This window comes from Petromyzon marinus, chromosome 57 (genome assembly GCF_048934315.1).
Source record: "Petromyzon marinus isolate PM22_M1 ecotype Great Lakes invasive population chromosome 57, UKy_Petmar_22M1.pri1.0, whole genome shotgun sequence".
Lineage (NCBI taxonomy): Eukaryota > Metazoa > Chordata > Hyperoartia > Petromyzontiformes > Petromyzontidae > Petromyzon > Petromyzon marinus.
Window position 1 is genome coordinate 7,631,430 of NC_133723.1, and position 16,474 is coordinate 7,647,903.

Sequence of the window (16,474 nt, forward strand, 5' to 3'; positions counted from 1 at the left end):
TACCGGGGGGGGGTAGAGAACTCATTCATAACGGGGGGGGGGGGTAGAGAACTCATTCATACCGGGGGGGGGTAGAGAACTCATTCATAACGGGGGGGGGGTAGAGAACTCATTCATAACGGGGGGGGTAGAGAACTCATTCATAACGGGGAGGGGTAGAGAACTCATTCATAACGGGGGGGGTAGAGAACTCATTCATAACGGGGGGGGGGGTAGAGAACTCATTCATAACGGGGGGGGGGGTAGAGAACTCATTCATAACGGGGGGGGGGGTAGAGAACTCATTCATAACGGGGGGGGGTAGAGAACTCATTCATAACGGGGGGGTAGAGAACTCATTCATAACGGGGGGGGGGGGGTAGAGAACTCATTCATAACGGGGGGGGTAGAGAACTCATTCATAACGGGGGGGGGGGGTAGAGAACTCATTCATAACGGGGGGGGTAGAGAACTCATTCATAACGGGGGGGGGGGTAGAGAACTCATTCATAACGGGGGGGGGGGGTAGAGAACTCATTCATAACGGGGGGGGTAGAGAACTCATTCATAACGGGGGGGGTAGAGAACTCATTCATAACGGGGGGGGTAGAGAACTCATTCATAACGGGGGGGGGGGGTAGAGAACTCATTCATAACGGGGGGGGGGGGTAGAGAACTCATTCATAACGGGGGGGGGTAGAGAACTCATTCATAACGGGGGGGGGGGGGTAGAGAACTCATTCATAACGGGGGGGGGGGTAGAGAACTCATTCATAACGGGGGGGGGGGTAGAGAACTCATTCATAACGGGGGGGGGTAGAGAACTCATTCATAACGGGGGGGGGTAGAGAACTCATTCATAACGGGGGGGGGGGGTAGAGAACTCATTCATAACGGGGGGGGGGGGATAGAGAACTCATTCATAACGGGGGGGGGGGTAGAGAACTCATTCATAACGGGGGGGGGTAGAGAACTCATTCATAACGGGGGGGGGGTAGAGAACTCATTCATAACGGGGGGGGGGGATAGAGAACTCATTCATAACGGGGGGGGGTAGAGAACTCATTCATAACTGGGGGGGGGGATAGAGAACTCATTCATAACGGGGGGGGGTAGAGAACTCATTCATAACGGGGGGGGGGGGTAGAGAACTCATTCATAGCGGGGGGGGGTAGAGAACTCATTCATAACGGGGGGGGGTAGAGAACTCATTCATAACGGGGGGGGGGGGGGGGTAGAGAACTCATTCATAACGGGGGGGGGGGGTAGAGAACTCATTCATAACGGGGGGGTAGAGAACTCATTCATACCGGGGGGGGGGTAGAGAACTCATTCATACCGGGGGGGGGTAGAGAACTCATTCATAACGGGGGGGGGGGGTAGAGAACTCATTCATACCGGGGGGGGGGGTAGAGAACTCATTCATAACGGGGGGGGGGTAGAGAACTCATTCATAACGGGGGGGTAGAGAACTCATTCATACCGGGGGGGGGGTAGAGAACTCATTCATAACGGGGGGGGGGTAGAGAACTCATTCATAACGGGGGGGGTAGAGAACTCATTCATAACGGGGGGGGGGGTAGAGAACTCATTCATAACGGGGGGGGGGGGTAGAGAACTCATTCATAACGGGGGGGGGGGTAGAGAACTCATTCATAACGGGGGGGGGTAGAGAACTCATTCATAACGGGGGGGGTAGAGAACTCATTCATAACGGGGGGGGGGGGGGTAGAGAACTCATTCATAACGGGGGGGGGTAGAGAACTCATTCATAACGGGGGGGGGGGTAGAGAACTCATTCATAACGGGGGGGGGTAGAGAACTCATTCATAACGGGGGGGGGGGTAGAGAACTCATTCATAACGGGGGGGGGGGTAGAGAACTCATTCATAACGGGGGGGGGTAGAGAACTCATTCATAACGGGGGGGGGGGGTAGAGAACTCATTCATAACGGGGGGGGGGGGGGGTAGAGAACTCATTCATAACGGGGGGGGTAGAGAACTCATTCATAACGGGGGGGGGGTAGAGAACTCATTCATAACGGGGGGGGGGGGGGTAGAGAACTCATTCATAACGGGGGGGGGGGGGGGGTAGAGAACTCATTCATAACGGGGGGGGGTAGAGAACTCATTCATAACGGGGGGGGGGGGGTAGAGAACTCATTCATAACGGGGGGGGGGGATAGAGAACTCATTCATAACGGGGGGGGGGGTAGAGAACTCATTCATAACGGGGGGGGGTAGAGAACTCATTCATAACGGGGGGGGGGGGGGTAGAGAACTCATTCATAACGGGGGGGGGTAGAGAACTCATTCATAACGGGGGGGGGGGATAGAGAACTCATTCATAACGGGGGGGGGGTAGAGAACTCATTCATAACGGGGGGGGGGGATAGAGAACTCATTCATAACGGGGGGGGGGGTAGAGAACTCATTCATAACGGGGGGGGGGGGGGTAGAGAACTCATTCATAGCGGGGGGGGGGTAGAGAACTCATTCATAACGGGGGGGGGGGGTAGAGAACTCATTCATAACGGGGGGGGGGGTAGAGAACTCATTCATAACGGGGGGGGTAGAGAACTCATTCATACCGGGGGGGGGGGGTAGAGAACTCATTCATAACGGGGGGGGGGTAGAGAACTCATTCATAACGGGGGGGGTAGAGAACTCATTCATAACGGGGGGGGGTAGAGAACTCATTCATAACGGGGGGGTAGAGAACTCATTCATAACGGGGGGGGGGTAGAGAACTCATTCATAACGGGGGGGGGGGTAGAGAACTCATTCATAACGGGGGGGGGGTAGAGAACTCATTCATAACGGGGGGGTAGAGAACTCATTCATACGGGGGGGTAGAGAACTCATTCATAACGGGGGGGGGTAGAGAACTCATTCATAACGGGGGATAACGGGGGGTAGAGAACTCATTCATAACGGGGGGGTAGAGAACTCATTCATAACGGGGGGTAGAGAACTCATTCATAACGGGGGGGTAGAGAACTCATTCATAACGGGGGGGGTAGAGAACTCATTCATAACGGGGGGGGTAGAGAACTCATTCATAACGGGGGGGTAGAGAACTCATTCATAACGGGGGGGGGTAGAGAACTCATTCATAACGGGGGGGGTTAGAAGAACTCATTCATAACGGGGGGGGTAGAGAACTCATTCATAACGGGGGGGGGTAGAGAACTCATTCATAACGGGGGGGGTAGAGAACTCATTCATAACGGGGGGGTAGAGAACTCATTCATAACGGGGGGGTAGAGAACTCATTCATAACGGGGGGGGGTAGAGAACTCATTCATAACGGGGGGGGGGGGTAGAGAACTCATTCATAACGGGGGGGGGGTAGAGAACTCATTCATAACGGGGGGGTAGAGAACTCATTCATAACGGGGGGGGGGTAGAGAACTCATTCATAACGGGGGGGGGGTAGAGAACTCATTCATAACGGGGGGGGGGTAGAGAACTCATTCATAACCGGGGGGGGGGGTAGAGAACTCATTCATAACGGGGGGGGGGTAGAGAACTCATTCATAACGGGGGGGTAGAGAACTCATTCATAACGGGGAGGGGGTAGAGAACTCATTCATAACGGGGGGGGGTAGAGAACTCATTCATAACGGGGGCCATTAGGGGGGTAGAGAACTCATTCATAACGGGGGGGGGGGTAGAGAACTCATTCATAACGGGGGGGGGGTAGAGAACTCATTCATAACGGGGGGGGTAGAGAACTCATTCATAACGGGGGGGGTAGAGAACTCATTCATAACGGGGGGGTAGAGAACTCATTCATAACGGGGGGGTAGAGAACTCATTCATAACGGGGGGGGGGTAGAGAACTCATTCATAACGGGGGGGTAGAGAACTCATTCATAACGGGGGGGTAGAGAACTCATTCATAACGGGGGGGGTAGAGAACTCATTCATAACGGGGGGGGGTAGAGAACTCATTCATAACGGGGGGGTAGAGAACTCATTCATAACGGGGGGGGTAGAGAACTCATTCATAACGGGGGGGGGGTAGAGAACTCATTCATAACGGGGGGGGTAGAGAACTCATTCATAACGGGGGGGTAGAGAACTCATTCATAACGGGGGGGTAGAGAACTCATTCATAACGGGGGGGAGTAGAGAACTCATTCATAACGGGGGGGGGGTAGAGAACTCATTCATAACGGGGGGGTAGAGAACTCATTCATAACGGGGGGGTAGAGAACTCATTCATAACGGGGGGGGTAGAGAACTCATTCATAACGGGGGGTAGAGAACTCATTCATAACGGGGGGGGTAGAGAACTCATTCATAACGGGGGGGTAGAGAACTCATTCATAACGGGGGGGGTAGAGAACTCATTCATAACGGGGGGGGGTAGAGAACTCATTCATAACGGGGGGGGGTAGAGAACTCATTCATAACGGGGGGGGGTAGAGAACTCATTCATAACGGGGGGGTAGAGAACTCATTCATAACGGGGGGGGGTAGAGAACTCATTCATAACGGGGGGGGTAGAGAACTCATTCATAACGGGGGGGGGGGTAGAGAACTCATTCATAACGGGGGGGGGTAGAGAACTCATTCATAACGGGGGGGGGTAGAGAACTCATTCATAACGGGGGGGGTAGAGAACTCATTCATAACGGGGGGGGGTAGAGAACTCATTCATAACGGGGGGGGGGTAGAGAACTCATTCATAACGGGGGGGGGGGTAGAGAACTCATTCATAACGGGGGGGGGTAGAGAACTCATTCATAACGGAGGGGGGGGGTAGAGAACTCATTCATAACGGGGGGGGGGTAGAGAACTCATCATAACGGGGGGGGGGTAGAGAACTCATTCATAACGGGGGGGGGGGGTAGAGAACTCATTCATAACGGGGGGGGGTAGAGAACTCATTCATAACGGGGGGGGGGGTAGAGAACTCATTCATAACGGGGGGGGGGTAGAGAACTCATTCATAACGGGGGGGGGGTAGAGAACTCATTCATAACGGGGGGGGGGGGTAGAGAACTCATTCATAACGGGGGGGGGTAGAGAACTCATTCATAACGGGGGGGGGTAGAGAACTCATTCATAACGGGGGGGTAGAGAACTCATTCATAACGGGGGGGGGGGTAGAGAACTCATTCATAACGGGGGGGGGGGTAGAGAACTCATTCATAACGGGGGGGGGGTAGAGAACTCATTCATAACGGGGGGGGGGGTAGAGAACTCATTCATAACGGGGGGGGGGGTAGAGAACTCATTCATAACGGGGGGGGGGGTAGAGAACTCATTCATAACGGGGGGGGTAGAGAACTCATTCATAACGGGGGGGGGTAGAGAACTCATTCATAACGGGGGGGGGGGGGTAGAGAACTCATTCATAACGGGGGGGGGGGTAGAGAACTCATTCATAACGGGGGGGGGGGGTAGAGAACTCATTCATAACGGGGGGGGGTAGAGAACTCATTCATAACGGGGGGGGGGTAGAGAACTCATTCATAACGGGGGGGGGGTAGAGAACTCATTCATAACGGGGGGGGGTAGAGAACTCATTCATAACGGGGGGGGGGTAGAGAACTCATTCATAACGGGGGGGGGGGGTAGAGAACTCATTCATAACGGGGGGGGGGGTAGAGAACTCATTCATAACGGGGGGGGGGGTAGAGAACTCATTCATAACGGGGGGGGGGTAGAGAACTCATTCATAACGGGGGTCATTCTACGGGGGTAGAGAACTCATTCATAACGGGGGGGGGGGTAGAGAACTCATTCATAACGGGGGGGGGTAGAGAACTCATTCATAACGGGGGGGGGGGTAGAGAACTCATTCATAACGGGGGGGGGTAGAGAACTCATTCATAACGGGGGGGGGGGTAGAGAACTCATTCATACCGGGGGGGGGGTAGAGAACTCATTCATAACGGGGGGGGGGTAGAGAACTCATTCATAACGGGGGGGTAGAGAACTCATTCATAACGGGGGGGGGGGTAGAGAACTCATTCATAACGGGGGGGGGGTAGAGAACTCATTCATAACGGGGGGGGGTAGAGAACTCATTCATAACGGGGGGGGGTAGAGAACTCATTCATAACGGGGGGGGGGGTAGAGAACTCATTCATAACGGGGGGGGGGGGGTAGAGAACTCATTCATAACGGGGGGGGGGTAGAGAACTCATTCATAACGGGGGGGGTAGAGAACTCATTCATAACGGGGGGGGGGGGTAGAGAACTCATTCATAACGGGGGGGGGTAGAGAACTCATTCATAACGGGGGGGGGGGGGTAGAGAACTCATTCATAACGGGGGGGGGGTAGAGAACTCATTCATAACGGGGGGGGGGGGTAGAGAACTCATTCATAACGGGGGGGGGGGGTAGAGAACTCATTCATAACGGGGGGGGGTAGAGAACTCATTCATAACGGGGGGGGGGGTAGAGAACTCATTCATAACGGGGGGGGGGGGTAGAGAACTCATTCATAACGGGGGGGGGGTAGAGAACTCATTCATAACGGGGGGGGGGTAGAGAACTCATTCATAACGGGGGGGGGGTGGTAGAGAACTCATTCATAACGGGGGGGGGGGGGTAGAGAACTCATTCATAACGGGGGGGGGGTAGAGAACTCATTCATAACGGGGGGGGGGGTAGAGAACTCATTCATAACGGGGGGGGGGGTAGAGAACTCATTCATAACGGGGGGGGGGGGTAGAGAACTCATTCATAACGGGGGGGGGGTAGAGAACTCATTCATAACGGGGGGGGGGGGGTAGAGAACTCATTCATAACGGGGGGGGGTAGAGAACTCATTCATAACGGGGGGGGGGGTAGAGAACTCATTCATAACGGGGGGGGGGGTAGAGAACTCATTCATAACGGGGGGGGGGGTAGAGAACTCATTCATAACGGGGGGGGGGTAGAGAACTCATTCATAACGGGGGGAACAGGGGGGTAGAGAACTCATTCATAACGGGGGGGGGGTAGAGAACTCATTCATAACGGGGGGGGGGGTAGAGAACTCATTCATAACGGGGGGGGGGGTAGAGAACTCATTCATAACGGGGGGGGGGTAGAGAACTCATTCATAACGGGGGGGGGGGGTAGAGAACTCATTCATAACGGGGGGGGTAGAGAACTCATTCATAACGGGGGGGGGGTAGAGAACTCATTCATAACGGGGGGGGGTAGAGAACTCATTCATAACGGGGGGGGGGGGTAGAGAACTCATTCATAACGGGGGGGGGGGTAGAGAACTCATTCATAACGGGGGGGGGTAGAGAACTCATTCATAACGGGGGGGGGGGTAGAGAACTCATTCATAACGGGGGGGGGGGTAGAGAACTCATTCATAACGGGGGGGGGTAGAGAACTCATTCATAACGGGGGGGGGGGTAGAGAACTCATTCATAACGGGGGGGGTAGAGAACTCATTCATAACGGGGGGGGGGTAGAGAACTCATTCATAACGGGGGGGGGGGGTAGAGAACTCATTCATAACGGGGGGGGTAGAGAACTCATTCATAACGGGGGGGGGGTAGAGAACTCATTCATAACGGGGGGGGGTAGAGAACTCATTCATAACGGGGGGGGGGGGGGTAGAGAACTCATTCATAACGGGGGGGGGTAGAGAACTCATTCATAACGGGGGGGGTAGAGAACTCATTCATAACGGGGGGGGGGTAGAGAACTCATTCATAACGGGGGGGGTAGAGAACTCATTCATAACGGGGGGGGGGGGTAGAGAACTCATTCATAACGGGGGATTGGGGGGGGGTAGAGAACTCATTCATAACGGGGGGGGGGTAGAGAACTCATTCATAACGGGGGGGGGTAGAGAACTCATTCATAACGGGGGGGGGGGTAGAGAACTCATTCATAACGGGGGGGTAGAGAACTCATTCATAACGGGGGGGGTAGAGAACTCATTCATAACGGGGGGGGTAGAGAACTCATTCATAACGGGGGGGGGGTAGAGAACTCATTCATAACGGGGGGGGGTAGAGAACTCATTCATAACGGGGGGGGGGGGGGTAGAGAACTCATTCATAACGGGGGGGGTAGAGAACTCATTCATAACGGGGGGGGTAGAGAACTCATTCATAACGGGGGGGGGTAGAGAACTCATTCATAACGGGGGGGGGGGGGGGTAGAGAACTCATTCATAACGGGGGGGGTAGAGAACTCATTCATAACGGGGGGGGGGGTAGAGAACTCATTCATAACGGGGGGGGTAGAGAACTCATTCATAACGGGGGGGGGGGTAGAGAACTCATTCATAACGGGGGGGGGTAGAGAACTCATTCATAACGGGGGGGGTAGAGAACTCATTCATAACGGGGGGGGGTAGAGAACTCATTCATAACGGGGGGGGTAGAGAACTCATTCATAAGCGGGGGGGGGGTGTAAGAGAACTCATTCATAACGGGGGGGGGGGGGGGTAGAGAACTCATTCATAACGGGGGGGGGTAGAGAACTCATTCATAACGGGGGGGGGGTAGAGAACTCATTCATAACGGGGGGGGTAGAGAACTCATTCATAACGGGGGGGGACTCATTCATACGGTAGAGAACTCATTCATAACGGGGGGGGGTAGAGAACTCATTCATAACGGGGGGGGGTAGAGAACTCATTCATAACGGGGGGGGGGTAGAGAACTCATTCATAACGGGGGGGGTAGAGAACTCATTCATAACGGGGGGGGGGTAGAGAACTCATTCATAACGGGGGGGGGTAGAGAACTCATTCATAACGGGGGGGGGGGTAGAGAACTCATTCATAACGGGGGGGTAGAGAACTCATTCATAACGGGGGGGGGGGGTAGAGAACTCATTCATAACGGGGGGGGGTAGAGAACTCATTCATAACGGGGGGGGGTAGAGAACTCATTCATAACGGGGGGGGGTAGAGAACTCATTCATAACGGGGGGGGGGTAGAGAACTCATTCATAACGGGGGGGGGGTAGAGAACTCATTCATAACGGGGGGGTAGAGAACTCATTCATAACGGGGGGGGGGTAGAGAACTCATTCATAACGGGGGGGTAGAGAACTCATTCATAACGGGGGGGGGGGGTAGAGAACTCATTCATAACGGGGGGGGGTAGAGAACTCATTCATAACGGGGGGGGGGGGGGTAGAGAACTCATTCATAACGGGGGGGGTAGAGAACTCATTCATAACGGGGGGGGGTAGAGAACTCATTCATAACGGGGGGGGGTAGAGAACTCATTCATAACGGGGGGGGTAGAGAACTCATTCATAACGGGGGGGGGGTAGAGAACTCATTCATAACGGGGGGGGTAGAGAACTCATTCATAACGGGGGGGGGGGTAGAGAACTCATTCATAACGGGGGGGGTAGAGAACTCATTCATAACGGGGGGGGGGGGGGTAGAGAACTCATTCATAACGGGGGGGGGTAGAGAACTCATTCATAACGGGGGGGGGTAGAGAACTCATTCATAACGGGGGGGGGGTAGAGAACTCATTCATAACGGGGGGGGGGGTAGAGAACTCATTCATAACGGGGGGGGGGGGTAGAGAACTCATTCATAACGGGGGGGGGGGTAGAGAACTCATTCATAACGGGGGGGTAGAGAACTCATTCATAACGGGGGGGGGGGGTAGAGAACTCATTCATAACGGGGGGGGTAGAGAACTCATTCATAACGGGGGGGGGGGTAGAGAACTCATTCATAACGGGGGGGTAGAGAACTCATTCATAACGGGGGGGGGGGGGGTAGAGAACTCATTCATAACGGGGGGGGTAGAGAACTCATTCATAACGGGGGGGGGGGGTAGAGAACTCATTCATAACGGGGGGGGTAGAGAACTCATTCATAACGGGGGGGGTAGAGAACTCATTCATAACGGGGGGGGGGGTAGAGAACTCATTCATAACGGGGGGGGGTAGAGAACTCATTCATAACGGGGGGGGGTAGAGAACTCATTCATAACGGGGGGGGTAGAGAACTCATTCATAACGGGGGGGGGGGGTAGAGAACTCATTCATAACGGGGGGGGGTAGAGAACTCATTCATAACGGGGGGGGGGGGTAGAGAACTCATTCATAACGGGGGGGGGGTAGAGAACTCATTCATAACGGGGGGGGGGGTAGAGAACTCATTCATAACGGGGGGGGGGTAGAGAACTCATTCATAACGGGGGGGGGGGTAGAGAACTCATTCATAACGGGGGGGGTAGAGAACTCATTCATAACGGGGGGGGTAGAGAACTCATTCATAACGGGGGGGGGGGGGGTAGAGAACTCATTCATAACGGGGGGGGGGTAGAGAACTCATTCATAACGGGGGGGGGGGGTAGAGAACTCATTCATAACGGGGGGGGGGTAGAGAACTCATTCATAACGGGGGGGGGGTAGAGAACTCATTCATAACGGGGGGGGGGGGTAGAGAACTCATTCATAACGGGGGGGGGGTAGAGAACTCATTCATAACGGGGGGGGGGTAGAGAACTCATTCATAACGGGGGGGGGTAGAGAACTCATTCATAACGGGGGGGGGGGGTAGAGAACTCATTCATAACGGGGGGGGGGTAGAGAACTCATTCATAACGGGGGGGGGTAGAGAACTCATTCATAACGGGGGGGGGGGGGGTAGAGAACTCATTCATAACGGGGGGGGGGTAGAGAACTCATTCATAACGGGGGGGGGGTAGAGAACTCATTCATAACGGGGGGGGGTAGAGAACTCATTCATAACGGGGGGGGGGGGTAGAGAACTCATTCATAACGGGGGGGGGGGGTAGAGAACTCATTCATAACGGGGGGGGGGGTAGAGAACTCATTCATAACGGGGGGGGGGTAGAGAACTCATTCATAACGGGGGGGGGGGTAGAGAACTCATTCATAACGGGGGGGGGGTAGAGAACTCATTCATAACGGGGGGGGGGGTAGAGAACTCATTCATAACGGGGGGGGGTAGAGAACTCATTCATAACGGGGGGGGGGTAGAGAACTCATTCATAACGGGGGGGGGGTAGAGAACTCATTCATAACGGGGGGGGGGGTAGAGAACTCATTCATAACGGGGGGGGGGGTAGAGAACTCATTCATAACGGGGGGGGGTAGAGAACTCATTCATAACGGGGGGGGGGGTAGAGAACTCATTCATAACGGGGGGGGGGGTAGAGAACTCATTCATAACGGGGGGGGTAGAGAACTCATTCATACCGGGGGGGGGTAGAGAACTCATTCATAACGGGGGGGGGGGTAGAGAACTCATTCATAACGGGGGGGGGGTAGAGAACTCATTCATAACGGGGGGGGGGGTAGAGAACTCATTCATAACGGGGGGGGGTAGAGAACTCATTCATAACGGGGGGTAGAGAACTCATTCATAACGGGGGGGGGGTAGAGAACTCATTCATAACGGGGGGGGGGGTAGAGAACTCATTCATAACGGGGGGGGGTAGAGAACTCATTCATAACGGGGGGGGGGGGTAGAGAACTCATTCATAACGGGGGGGGGGGTAGAGAACTCATTCATAACGGGGGGGGGGGGGTAGAGAACTCATTCATAACGGGGGGGGGTAGAGAACTCATTCATAACGGGGGGGTAGAGAACTCATTCATAACGGGGGGGGGGGGGTAGAGAACTCATTCATAACGGGGGGGGGGTAGAGAACTCATTCATAACGGGGGGGGGGGGTAGAGAACTCATTCATAACGGGGGGGGGGTAGAGAACTCATTCATAACGGGGGGGGGTAGAGAACTCATTCATAACGGGGGGGGGGTAGAGAACTCATTCATAACGGGGGGGGGGTAGAGAACTCATTCATAACGGGGGGGGGGGTAGAGAACTCATTCATAACGGGGGGGGGGTAGAGAACTCATTCATAACGGGGGGGGGTAGAGAACTCATTCATAACGGGGGGGGGGGTAGAGAACTCATTCATAACGGGGGGGGGGGGTAGAGAACTCATTCATAACGGGGGGGATCCATTAAAACGGGGGGGTAGAGAACTCATTCATAACGGGGGGGTAGAGAACTCATTCATAACGGGGGGGGGGGTAGAGAACTCATTCATAACGGGGGGGGGGGTAGAGAACTCATTCATAACGGGGGGGGGTAGAGAACTCATTCATAACGGGGGGGGGGGGTAGAGAACTCATTCATAACGGGGGGGGGGTAGAGAACTCATTCATAACGGGGGGGGGGTAGAGAACTCATTCATAACGGGGGGGGGGGTAGAGAACTCATTCATAACGGGGGGGGGGGTAGAGAACTCATTCATAACGGGGGGGGTAGAGAACTCATTCATAACGGGGGGGGGTAGAGAACTCATTCATAACGGGGGGGGGGGGGTAGAGAACTCATTCATAACGGGGGGGGTAGAGAACTCATTCATAACGGGGGGGGGGTAGAGAACTCATTCATAACGGGGGGGGGGTAGAGAACTCATTCATAACGGGGGGGGTAGAGAACTCATTCATAACGGGGGGGGGTAGAGAACTCATTCATAACGGGGGGGGGTAGAGAACTCATTCATAACGGGGGGGTAGAGAACTCATTCATAACGGGGGGGGGTAGAGAACTCATTCATAACGGGGGGGGTAGAGAACTCATTCATAACGGGGGGGGTAGAGAACTCATTCATAACGGGGGGGGGGTAGAGAACTCATTCATAACGGGGGGGGGGGGTAGAGAACTCATTCATAACGGGGGGGGTAGAGAACTCATTCATAACGGGGGGGGGGTAGAGAACTCATTCATAACGGGGGGGGGGGGTAGAGAACTCATTCATAACGGGGGGGGGGGTAGAGAACTCATTCATAACGGGGGGGTAGAGAACTCATTCATAACGGGGGGGGGGGGGGTAGAGAACTCATTCATAACGGGGGGGGGTAGAGAACTCATTCATAACGGGGGGGGTAGAGAACTCATTCATAACGGGGGGGTAGAGAACTCATTCATAACGGGGGGGGGGTAGAGAACTCATTCATAACGGGGGGGGGTAGAGAACTCATTCATAACGGGGGGGGGGGGTAGAGAACTCATTCATAACGGGGGGGGGTAGAGAACTCATTCATAACGGGGGGGGGGTAGAGAACTCATTCATAACGGGGGGGGGTAGAGAACTCATTCATAACGGGGGGGGTAGAGAACTCATTCATAACGGGGGGGGGGTAGAGAACTCATTCATAACGGGGGGGGGTAGAGAACTCATTCATAACGGGGGGGGGGGTAGAGAACTCATTCATAACGGGGGGGGTAGAGAACTCATTCATAACGGGGGGGGTAGAGAACTCATTCATAACGGGGGGGGGGTAGAGAACTCATTCATAACGGGGGGGGGGTAGAGAACTCATTCATAACGGGGGGGGGGTAGAGAACTCATTCATAACGGGGGGGGGTAGAGAACTCATTCATAACGGGGGGGGTAGAGAACTCATTCATAACGGGGGGGGTAGAGAACTCATTCATAACGGGGGGGGTAGAGAACTCATTCATAACGGGGGGGGTAGAGAACTCATTCATAACGGGGGGGGTAGAGAACTCATTCATAACGGGGGGGGGTAGAGAACTCATTCATAACGGGGGGGGGTAGAGAACTCATTCATAACGGGGGGGGTAGAGAACTCATTCATAACGGGGGGGGGTAGAGAACTCATTCATAACGGGGGGGGTAGAGAACTCATTCATAACGGGGGGGGGGTAGAGAACTCATTCATAACGGGGGGGGGTAGAGAACTCATTCATAACGGGGGGGGTAGAGAACTCATTCATAACGGGGGGGTAGAGAACTCATTCATAACGGGGGGGTAGAGAACTCATTCATAACGGGGGGGGGTAGAGAACTCATTCATAACGGGGGGGGTAGAGAACTCATTCATAACGGGGGGGGGGGTAGAGAACTCATTCATAACGGGGGGGGGTAGAGAACTCATTCATAACGGGGGGGGGGTAGAGAACTCATTCATAACGGGGGGGGGGTAGAGAACTCATTCATAACGGGGGGGGGTAGAGAACTCATTCATAACGGGGGGGGTAGAGAACTCATTCATAACGGGGGGGGGTAGAGAACTCATTCATAACGGGGGGGGGTAGAGAACTCATTCATAACGGGGGGGTAGAGAACTCATTCATAACGGGGGGGTAGAGAACTCATTCATAACGGGGGGGTAGAGAACTCATTCATAACGGGGGGGGGTAGAGAACTCATTCATAACGGGGGGGGGTAGAGAACTCATTCATAACGGGGGGGGGGGTAGAGAACTCATTCATAACGGGGGGGTAGAGAACTCATTCATAACGGGGGGGGTAGAGAACTCATTCATAACGGGGGGGGGTAGAGAACTCATTCATAACGGGGGGGGGGTAGAGAACTCATTCATAACGGGGGGGGGGGTAGAGAACTCATTCATAACGGGGGGGGTAGAGAACTCATTCATAACGGGGGGGGGGTAGAGAACTCATTCATAACGGGGGGGGGTAGAGAACTCATTCATAACGGGGGGGGGGTAGAGAACTCATTCATAACGGGGGGGGGGGGTAGAGAACTCATTCATAACGGGGGGGGGTAGAGAACTCATTCATAACGGGGGGGTAGAGAACTCATTCATAACGGGGGGGGGTAGAGAACTCATTCATAACGGGGGGGGGTAGAGAACTCATTCATAACGGGGGGGGGGGTAGAGAACTCATTCATAACGGGGGGGGGGTAGAGAACTCATTCATAACGGGGGGGGGGGTAGAGAACTCATTCATAACGGGGGGGGTAGAGAACTCATTCATAACGGGGGGGGTAGAGAACTCATTCATACCGGGGGGGGGGGGTAGAGAACTCATTCATAACGGGGGGGGGGGTAGAGAACTCATTCATAACGGGGGGGGGGGGTAGAGAACTCATTCATAACGGGGGGGGGTAGAGAACTCATTCATAACGGGGGGGGTAGAGAACTCATTCATAACGGGGGGGGGGGTAGAGAACTCATTCATAACGGGGGGGGGGTAGAGAACTCATTCATAACGGGGGGGGGGTAGAGAACTCATTCATAACGGGGGGGGGTAGAGAACTCATTCATAACGGGGGGGGGGGGTAGAGAACTCATTCATAACGGGGGGGGGGGGTAGAGAACTCATTCATAACGGGGGGGGGGGGTAGAGAACTCATTCATAACGGGGGGGGGGGGTAGAGAACTCATTCATAACGGGGGGGGGGTAGAGAACTCATTCATAACGGGGGGGGGGTAGAGAACTCATTCATACCGGGGGGGGGGTAGAGAACTCATTCATAACGGGGGGGGGGTAGAGAACTCATTCATAACGGGGGGGGGGGTAGAGAACTCATTCATAACGGGGGGGGGGATAGAGAACTCATTCATAACGGGGGGGGGGGTAGAGAACTCATTCATAACGGGGGGGGGTAGAGAACTCATTCATAACGGGGGGGGGGGTAGAGAACTCATTCATAACGGGGGGGGGGGGGGTAGAGAACTCATTCATAACGGGGGGGGGTAGAGAACTCATTCATAACGGGGGGGGTAGAGAACTCATTCATAACGGGGGGGGGTAGAGAACTCATTCATAACGGGGGGGGGGGGTAGAGAACCTCTATTATAGCGGGGGGTAGAGAACTCATTCATAACGGGGGGGGGTAGAGAACTCATTCATAACGGGGGGGGGGGTAGAGAACTCATTCATAACGGGGGGGGGTAGAGAACTCATTCATAACGGGGGGGTAGAGAACTCATTCATAACGGGGGGGGGGTAGAGAACTCATTCATAACGGGGGGGGGTAGAGAACTCATTCATAACGGGGGGGGGGGGTAGAGAACTCATTCATACCGGGGGGGGGTAGAGAACTCATTCATAACGGGGGGGGGGTAGAGAACTCATTCATAACGGGGGGGGTAGAGAACTCATTCATACCGGGGGGGGGGGTAGAGAACTCATTCATAACGGGGGGGGGGGGTAGAGAACTCATTCATAACGGGGGGGGTAGAGAACTCATTCATAACGGGGGGGGGGGTAGAGAACTCATTCATAACGGGGGGGGGGGGTAGAGAACTCATTCATAACGGGGGGGGGGTAGAGAACTCATTCATAACGGGGGGGGGGGGTAGAGAACTCATTCATAACGGGGGGGGTAGAGAACTCATCATAACGGGGGGGGGGGGTAGAGAACTCATTCATAACGGGGGGGGGGTAGAGAACTCATTCATAACGGGGGGGGGGGGGTAGAGAACTCATTCATAACGGGGGGGGGGGGTTAGAGAACTCATTCATAACGGGGGGGGGAGAGAACTCATTCATAACGGGGGGGGGGGGGGTAGAGAACTCATTCATAACGGGGGGGGTAGAGAACTCATTCATAACGGGGGGGGGGGGGTAGAGAACTCATTCATAACGGGGGGGGGGGGGGGGTAGAGAACTCATTCATAACGGGGGGGGGTAGAGAACTCATTCATAACGGGGGGGGGGGTAGAGAACTCATTCATAACGGGGGGGGGGGGTAGAGAACTCATTCATAACGGGGGGGGGGGGGTAG

General features: G+C 54.9%; 1 protein-coding gene across 1 annotated transcript in view; it reads left to right on the forward strand.

Moving 5' to 3' along the window:
• Positions 1–16,474, forward strand: part of C57H12orf43 (chromosome 57 C12orf43 homolog) — a 39,380-nt gene that overhangs the window by 3,118 nt on the left and 19,788 nt on the right. The window lies entirely within an intron of this gene.